Source organism: Sciurus carolinensis, chromosome 10 (genome assembly GCF_902686445.1).
Source record: "Sciurus carolinensis chromosome 10, mSciCar1.2, whole genome shotgun sequence".
Classification (NCBI taxonomy): Eukaryota; Metazoa; Chordata; class Mammalia; order Rodentia; family Sciuridae; genus Sciurus; species Sciurus carolinensis.
In genome coordinates, this window is record NC_062222.1 from 114,848,773 (window position 1) to 114,859,172 (window position 10,400).

At 33.2% G+C, this 10,400-nt stretch overlaps 1 pseudogene; it reads left to right on the forward strand.

Moving 5' to 3' along the window:
- Positions 1–2,691: 2,691 nt before the first annotated feature.
- LOC124994304 (myosin light chain 6B-like) lies at positions 2,692–5,899 on the forward strand (annotated as a pseudogene).
- The last annotated feature ends 4,501 nt before the right edge of the window (positions 5,900–10,400 follow it).

The following is a 10,400-nucleotide window of genomic DNA, read 5'->3' on the forward strand; positions in this document are numbered from 1 at the left end:
ACATCAGTGCCAGTGTTTCTAAATTTTTTTTCTCTTAGGCATTAACTTTACTCATTTTTCGGGCAGAATAACCCTCTGAGCTTCTCTATTGCTCATTACATACCTTGTCTCAGCCCCAGACCCAGGGAGAAGCCATCGTTCAATTTCACCATGAAGATTACAGATTCACAAGAGGGAATAACTCATTCCTTAAAAATAATATAAAGTAGTATAAATATAATTTTGTGAGACTGGTACTATAATTACTGGGATGAAAGATTTGATTTACCATCAAAAAATTAATAATTTTAAGGTTGCCCAGAATGCAAAAGAAATGTTTTCTTTAAATAAAAAAATTATGACATGAGATATGCAGTATAGAATTTTGGCTATTTGAAAATCCTCTGGCAAAGTGTTTGTGAATTTCAAATTCCAAATTAAAATAGAACTGTATTTTTTCTTTACTATATATTCAATCCTTAATAAATTCCCAGAAATAGTTAATTGTCTTAGGTTTTTCAATGTTACTTCAATCAATTAAGAAAAAAAAGAAAAAAAGGTGTATATTAAGAAATGGTCCAGGGACCAGGACTGTATGTAGCTCAGTACAGAGCTATGTACCAGGATCTGGATTCTATTCCCAGCATTAGAAAAACAAGAAGAAGAAGAAGAAGAAGAAGAAGAAGAAGAAGAAGAAGAAGAAGAAGAAGAAGGAGAAGGAGAAGGAGAAGGAGAAGGAGAAGGAGAAGGAGAAGGAGAAGGAGAAGGAGAAAGAAAGAAATGATTCAATTTTCTAAAAGATCATAAGAATTTGATTTTCTAATAGTGAAATTAACAATAGTGCTCAAAATGGACAGTAAATTATTATATTGTAATGTGATATTTGTCTTTGTCTATGTCTCCCTGTGTAAGCCCTGAGGTTTTAATTTATAAAGCAAGCAAAACTTCAAAGTCCTCTTTCTAGATTAGAGTATTGCATGTTGTGATATTATTTGTCAGTAAATTTAGGTAGGATGGTTGGGAATGTGATGGGGTAAACTATCGAGATTCATGAAACTGAGAAGGAAGATCATTTTTTCCTCTTTTATGCACCTCACCAGGAGAAGCTACCATTGAGAAATCAGTCTTGTGAAAAAGATAATTGATGTCATGGAAAATAAATAGGTTGAAAACAGCTTGATAGTTAAAAGCTTTAAGTGATTCCTCAGCTCAGCCCTCAGTGGGATGCTTTCCTCATTCAAGGACTAGATGAACTCATCTGATGTGCACCACTTAATGCAATTTGAATCAGAAAATGCTTTGATTAGACAGGAGACAAGATGTAAGAATTGAGAAGCCATTCTTACTCCTTTCTGCAAGACTTGGACATGTATGAACATTAAGAGCTAAATTGACTTGGTAAACATTTTAGGATTGAATAATTGCAGTCTCTGATAATGTCTGCCTCATTAAGGATGCCATTTTAAGCCATGGTGTCTTTCTGGGAGGAAAGTAACCTTTTAAATAGAACCAAACAAGTTTAGTTTTTTGATACATTTCAACATACTTAGTTGTCACTATTGCTGTGATGAACTTTCTAAGCAAACATTATTAGTGGTGATACTCAATACTCTTAGGTAGAGATTGCACTTGATTACCTGATAGGATAATGAAAAATAAGTTCAAATATTGCATAATTGCACAATAATATTAAAGTTTGGACTGTGCAAATTATAATTATTATAACATCTTGGTGGACTGACCAATCATTCATTCATTTTCTTATAAACTCAATAATTTTTATTGAGCAGCTACCTCATACTTTGCAGGTGTGATCTTGAGATCTTGGTAGGTCTTTGTCTTATCAAGTGTCCTCAGTTAAATGGTCACTTAAGAAAATAAGACTTGTACTCATTTTCCTTTACTCCCAACATAAAATTCTTGCAAAGATAAATATTAATTATTTGTCAATATCCAGCAATTCAGTTTCTATCTTATTAAATAAAGTGCAATTAAGAAAAAAATGAAAAAAAGATAAGAACAAATGCAAAGGTACATATTATGTAAAAGTAAAAAAATAATTACCGATTAGCTTAGCAATGAAGAAAAGTAGACAAGAAAAAACTCTTTCCTTCTGTGCATGGAGAATCATGAAGAAGAATTAAAATCATCCACTATTTTGCACTGTAAGAAAACCAAACTATATTAATAATTATTTTGTAGCGCTAATTTTGGATTTAAATTAACTCAGAGGCTTCACAGCAGTGCAGAGCAGGGGCTATAACATAGTGACTCATGGTTACTGATCCAGTATGACTTCTCATCTTTAAAATTATATTACAACTAAAAACCAAAGCATAGGAAATGTTGCAATGAAAACAAATGTCCCCACCACTAATTTTAGTCTCAAGTTAGTATCTGTCATAATTCCTTTGGAATGTTTATGGGATAAATTATAGATACAATTCAAAACAACTTTATATTCCTCTTGTTCCCAGTATCTTTTCTCTTTTGCCAGAAGTAGACAACATTAAGAATGATGTGTTAATTGCTTTCTTCTGTTATTAACTTTCAGTATTTTTCCAGTATATCAATTTTACAAAGTAGGCGATGGTCATTATCTCCTTGGATATATGACTGTCCCTCAAGAATTCACTTAGGGCCGCCCCTCACCTGGACCCCACAGGAGATGGGTGCCCCCATCAGCACCCTGCCCTTTGGTCACTGGACATCATGCCTTCCAAGAAGGATGTTCCAGTGAAGAAACCTGCAGGGCCCTCCATCTCCAAACCTGTTGCCAAACCAGCAGCAGGGGTCCCTCCAGCCAAGACCAAGGCTGAGCCCGCTGTTCCCCAGGCATCTGTGAAAACCCAGGAGCCTCCTGTCCATCTCTCCAAAGTGTTGATTGAGTTTAACAAGGACCAGCTGGAGGATTCAAGGAGGCCTTTGAGCTGTTTGACGGAGTAGGCGACGGGAAGATCCTGTACAGCCAGTGTGGGGATGTAAGGAGGCCCTGGGTCAGAACCCGACCAACACCAAGGTGCTCAATTTCCTGGGGAGCCCCAAGGGTGATGAGCTGAAGACCAGGAGAGTGGACTTTGAGACGTTCCTGCCCATGCTCCAGGCAGTGGCCAAGAACCGGGACCAAGGCACATATGAGGACTACTTGGAGTGGCTTCTGGTGTTTGACAAGGGGGGAAATGGCAAAGTCATGGGTGCAGAGCTCAGACATGTCCTCACCACCCTGGGAGAGAAGGTGACTGAGGAGGAGGTGGAGACTGACTGTTCTGGCAGGACATAAGGACAGTAATGGCTGCATTCACTGTGAGGCCTTCCTGAAGTGCATCCTACAGATCCTGTGGGGCCAGAATTTGCCTTCCCTCTCCCCAGCAGATGGAAGCATGTTTCTGCCACTAGGAGGCCACCTATTGAGTCAAAATAAAGACATGGTTCCTTTAAAAAAAAAAAAAAAAAAAAAAGAATTAAGTTTTGCCTTGCTGAATAAAAAATGTGTAACTTTAATTTTACTACATATTTCCAAATTGCTTACATGTATTAATTGGTAATTATGTATCAAGTACTTATTATGTGCTGACCCTTGTTATGGTTCGTAGCAAATAACTGTGAAGAAAAGACAAACTGTCTCTGACTTCATGGAACTCATACTACATTGGTACAGCCAATTTACATCCATCAAAACATACACTAGGGCCTGGGAGTATAGCTCAGTTGGTAGAGTGCTTGACGTTATCCTATTTTTATATTTACTTATTTTTCTAAATGACAAGTATGAAATACTATGTCATTTTATAAAATCATTGGTAACATGGATTTGCATTCATAACTTCATGTGATATTTCAGTTAGGTCTTTCCTTTCCCCTTCTGTTCCTCCCTTCCTCCGTCTCTCCTTTTCTGACTTCCTCCTTTCTTCACTTTCATTTGTTCTTTGGCTCTATAAGAATTTTTTGTATGTTTTGTAGAATAGTATTTTATTAGTCAAATAAAGTGCAGTTATATTTTACTATCCTGCAGTTCGTGATGTCACTTTTCAAAATGTGTCAATTATATAGAATGTTTTTGAGTTTTATTGTTTTCACCTGTATTAGTCTTTCCCTTTATCATTTTTATTTTTGTGCACAGTTTATTAAAAGTCTTACTATTTCCAAATAACTTGAATATTTTTTCTCTAGTTTTTCTAAAATGTCCTAGATATTTTGTTTGTTTAAGTGTTTGTTGTTGTTATTTACTAAGTGCTGGGGATTGAACCCTGAGCCTGGGAAGTGCTAGACAAACCCTCTACCACTGAGCTAAAATCTCAACCACTGGCAGGTTGTTATTTTGCATTTATAAACTCACTCAATTATTTTCTATGTAAAAAAGAAGAGCATATTTTCCCTATATGAATAAGCAACCATCCCAGAATAATTTTATTCCTTAAATACGTTAAGGTAATCCATTAAAATTTTTTCTATTTCAGTATATGCTTACAGAATTTTGCTTATCATTCTTCCACAGGATTTTAAAACTAAGCATTTTAATTTTCATGTATTTTCTTAGATCCTTAAAATTTTATTGGTATTTCTTTCAATTACTAAATTAAAATAAAATGTGATATATTTATGGACTTCAAAATATTCCTTAATAAGTTTTAATACTTTTCAATATTATTTTTCAATCAATACTTCACACAGTTAAAATTTTTTTCTCACCTAAATTCCTATAGTTATTGTTCACTGTATGAATTTTGAAGTTACATTTCATATCCATCACTTTTCTCTAGGAATGTAACCAATTGTGTATTATCTTTAATTGGGTCACCATAGTGCAATTGCATATAAATTCTTCCATTTAGTCAAGATTTGACTTTTTGTTTTCTATGACAATCATCACTGCTATTTTCTTACCTTACTTCTTTGGAACTTGATCCTTTACCATGTGAAATACTAGAGATCCTGGTATTATCTGTTATAAGCATGTAAATATTTTGTGATTAATATGTTGCTCATTATACATTCTTACTAAATACCATCCCTTGGATTGATACATTCACTTTCATTTCCAGTTGAAAAGAATAATTTACAATAAAAATGCAAAGGTTTTATTTTCCAATGCCTTATTTACACACGAGATTTTCCTATTACTTCTAATATTCAATTGTTGGTTAATTTTACAAATTGAATTTCTAACTTTAAAATATATTTATATTTTTAGAATGATCTTATCTTGCTTATTCTTGTCATTTAATGAGTAATTCATTACTATTAGAATAAGAAATATAAATAGAAAATAATATGAATCTAAACCACTTATAGAATGTTTAGCATTAATGTAGAAAAGAATTTTTAAATATTAAATTCAACTCTATGCTGTTTGGCCATTGCTACTGATATAGAACCATGTGTCAGGATCCTTGCTTGTCACTTCTCTCTCATTTCAATGACTGAAAACAAATTAGTGAAGACAAAAACTGAAAGGAATCCAACCATTAGATGGAAAGTAGTCTTACAAGAGAATTTTAAAGAGCTGAAAGAAAAACATCCCAGGCTCATGCCAAAGCCTAGGGTGAAAAAACACAGGCTGGAAAAAATATTGATGTTTTGATCCACTTTATTATTGAGTAGCAAATGCTCAGTCTGCTCCATCCCACCCTCCTTGTGAAATGTATGCAACTCCCCTCCATGTCAATGGATGTTGGACTTGAATGTGACTCTCTCTAGGCAATGGAATGTGTTTAAAAGCGACAGCATGCCGGTTTGAGTAAAGACTGTGAGATGCACTGTGCGATTTTTTTAAACCTCTTATGTTGTAAACCTCTCTCCTGAGAACATCACACACTGGAGAGAAGCTTCTCCTTTATCGAGAGTGCCAGATGAGAAGATGCCTGCAGCTTGTAGTAGTGCTGCTGTAGTTGACACAGATGCAAGCATCCAAATTCTGTAAGTAGGAAAAGTGTCTTTTCTCAGAGTGAATTTATCTTAAAAGGTAACTTTAAATGTAGAATTGAAGAAAGTGAATTTCTTGTAAGGGAGAAAAACAAACCTTTTAGTCAAAAACTGAGAATTGCTTGTGAATACTCAAACACCATTTTTGATGATAGAGATTGAATATGAAACAGAAAAAGGAAAGAATTTTTCCCAAAACTTAAAAAATATCTACTATGTGACTGGGTCGATAAAATAGCAGATTTTTCTGTGTATTTTAAAATGTAACTGTTATCCAGTTAAATAAAACAAATAGTTATATTTTCATGTAACAAATTTTAAAGATAATTACAGTGGTAAAGATGTACTTCAGTGATAGAGGGCTTTTCTCCCTTGTATGAGGCCCTTGATTTGATCCCCAGCTTCACCAATAATAAAATAAATATTATCATGATTTATGATAATAATTTAATAATTATGATGCCATATGATGATATATTTGTGTTATTTCATGACTCTATCATCTTAATTTTTTTTCATTTCTTTACGGTTCTAGGGATTGAATCCAGGAATGTGTAAACACTAAACCATACCCCCAGCCCTTTTTTATATTTTATTTAGAAACAGAATCTTGCTGATTTGCTTAGGGCCTCTATAATTTGCTGAGTCTGGTTTTGAACTCGCAATCCTCCTGCCTCAGTCTCCTGAGTTACTGGGATTACAAGCATGTGCCACCATGCCAGACCGTTATCTTAAAATATTAAGTAATGATCTAGTGTGTGTGTTTATGCATTTGTGTTCCTAATTTTTGTTCAACATTGTATCATGCATTTTAATTTAAGTTTTGATGAATAAATTCTATGTGTAATGTTGATATAACAGAACATATACAATCATAATGTCTCCAATGAATATTATTTCAACATTATTAAAACAGATAATTATTTATGGTATCTATTTGCACAGACATTTTTCCAGAAATACCCATATGCTAAAATCATGCAGAATAGGTTTATTGGGTCATATACATCTCACGCCACTTATGTTATTTTACATTTATTTCTAAAATGTGGGTGCAATTTTTCAACAATTCTTACGCATATGTATAAATTTCATTATGATCATTAGGTCATTATTTTTCCTCTGTTTGTCTAAAGAATCTCCACAGTTTAACAAGTTTTTTTTAAATTTTAAACTGATTTCTCTTAAAAGTGTTTGACAACCCCCATAACATTAACCATTAATACTATTTTATTTATTTTAAAAATACATCTTCTAATAATAATGACTCTTGTTAAAAGCTTGTCTACAATTTATATTCTTTCTGAGCGAAATTTTGGCCTACTTCATCAATGAGTTGGCAATTGTTTTCTTTTGTTTCAATTGTTCCTCATCATAAATATTATCTTGGGAAGAATGTAAATACATTTCTCTATGTGTATTTAATTTAGGTTAACATGATTATTTTCCTCAGGGAGGTAGGGCAACACAAACACAGGGAGACCAATAAAAAAATACTAACTACAAAGTGAACAATAGTGGTTTCACTAGGGACATGGTGGTAAAGATGTTGAAGTGATCATTCAGAAACATTGTGGGAGAAATAAAAATCTGCTCTTGGTGATTTAAGCATGATGAGAGACAGGAAGGAAAATTCAAGAGAAAACAGGAGCATTGATTTCTCTCATGAGGAATTATGTCATTTTTCTGGATCTTTTACTTAGATGAAGAAGTCACAGAGATGACAGATATGGTTGTGCTTTGTGTACTACACAAAACTGCAGGAACAAAAAGCTGAGTGGGCACTCAACCCAGCACTTGGTCTGCTCCCTGAGATAGTTGTCTATAGATGGACTTTTCCAGAAAGGTCATCATTTATTAATTTATACTAAAGCAGTGTATCAGCTATGGTTGGCCCAACAGTGTAGAGACAAGAAAATTAAAATTAGGTGTGTCTGTGTTAGGTTTGGGACTTCTTTGAGACATTCAATGATTGATTTTAAGCAAAAATTAAAACTGGATTTTTATTAACTGTTAATGAGAAAATTAATATAAAACACATTGTCCAGGTCTTGGAATAAAAATAGTTTTTAACAAGTCATGACTGTGTCACTATAGCTCAGTCTAGAATTATGAGCATGACTAAGGTTCCCTATTTTGCCTCTCTTACACATCTAAGGTCCCCTAGATAATTCCTCTCTTACTTTTTTATATATTCACATAACATTGTTCCTTTTTCCAATATAAAAATATAATAATGTGTTTAGTATTTTGTTCCATTTTTTACCTCTTCTCCCAAAGTTTTTAAAAATACTTTTCTGCTATTCCTATTTCTCTTTTTTTCCCTTCCTTACACCAGTTGTTCCTCAGTGTACACAGCATAAGATAAAATTCCTTAATAGGAAGATAGGAATCTCTAATTTTCTCACAACACACTAATCCCTTTTTAGTTTCCCCAGGCTTTAATGCTATCAAACCACTTCTAACTCTTTCTACATGTCTTTTTATAAATTTTGTAAATTAAAATTTTTATTTTGAGATCATTGTAATTTCACATGCAGTGGTAAGAAGTAAGAAAGTAGTCCTGGGTTGGGTCATTTAATGTTTCCCCAATGGTATCATCTTTAAAAACTATAGTAAAATATCAGGACCAGAATATGACACTGATAGACTCAAAATTTTTGTCGGTACTCATGCTGCCATACTTGTAACTTCTATTGCTAGGAAGTCTTTTTCCAACAAGATGTCCCTAAGGCTATGGATATGATGTTGGAGTCACTCTTAACTAGCACTTAAGAATTTAGATATAGTATCATGTAGTTGATGATAAGATGTGACTAGAACATACATCATACCAAGTTTACTAACAATATTTTCTCCTTTTAAACTGTACATTTACTATCATCCAGTCCTTCTGCAGAATACATATGTATTTTATGACTATAGTGCAAAGCACACTTATATACTACTACTATTATCATGCATACTGGTGATGGAGGATCCCATTTCTTAGCAAAGCAGAGTAACATGCTTGAATCCTAGATTCAAACCCAATTTCTCTGACTATAAAACTCATGTCTTTTCTCAACAGATCTATAGATATATAGAGATCTGTTAATTGGTTGATATTCTATGCTAACTCCCATCATCTAGGAGTAAAATCAAAACTTTTTTTTTTCTTATTAAATATTATATCACTGAAATTCAGGGGGAAATGGTGTCTTACTTCATAAGTTGCTCCAAGATTCATTTATAGATTCCATATCTATAAATTATTTAGTGCAGATTTTTTTCCCTTAAGAATAACCACACATTTAAGAAATTGGAATAAAAGAACATGCTGTTGATTGACTGGCATAAGTCCAGGAAATAATGTGACTTTGAAAATGTATCAGCTCAATAACAGACACATGTGCATATAAGGAGACAAACATGCCTACATCTATTTCAATTCTCCAGGTCAGCTTCTTCTCATCTATTACTTTATAATAGCATACAACTGGAGTCACAACTGGGAATTTCTATCAATGCCTCTGCACAAGGCATGTAGTTTCAGCACTGCTTTCAAGTGGTCATTTCCTTCCCTCTAATGATTCTTCATTATGAGAAATAAAGTCTAGGTGCTTTAACTTATATTAATGACCATTCAAAACCATGCTTGGATCTCATCTTACCTCTCTCACTGGTTCCATTCAGATTTGCAATTAGTGCTTAAGCAAAATATTTATTAAGTTAATATTATGGAAGTCTAATTTCATAGCTACTATGAAAAGAGTTAGGGATTTTTCATTATTCCTTTATTCATCTAGAAATGTAGATTGCTATTTATTTTGAAAATATATTGTGTACCACAGAAAACTTCTAATTCAATATGTAAAAATAAATAAGATGTACCCCACCTCCAACTCTATCACAATACATTAAACACAGGTGTATATAGAAATATATGATACATTTATTTGTTATTATAATAACATATATTCTAAATATATTAGAAACTAAAGTTCTCCATAAATGTAGCTAAGAAAGTATGCAACACAAATAGGAACAGATGACAAGAAAGAAGGCCAGAGCAAATTAAGTACATATACAGCAATCAGCCATTGCTTTCTGAGCTTTAGTTTAGTCATCTGAAAAAAATCAAAACATGTTCACATGTTATATCAACTATGTAATAAAAGTGAATTAGCTTTGAATATTTTGAAGAATTGTATAACAAACCAATGTGAATCATATCACACTCACACACACACACACACACACACACACACATACAGATACCAAGTCTATAAGGTTGTGAAATTTCCCTCTCCATTTCAACCTTCTTGTGTTAGTGTCAAATGCAATCTCATTTTTCCATCCAAAATCCATTTCTCTAAAAGTGTTGCTATGTTGGAAGGAAAAATTTTACTTTAGTATGTTTTCCTTCAATTCAGTTACACTATTCTTAGCACTATGCTATAATGCTTTAGCCCAAATTGTCTTAACATAGAAAAGTAAAATGTAGTATAAATATCCCA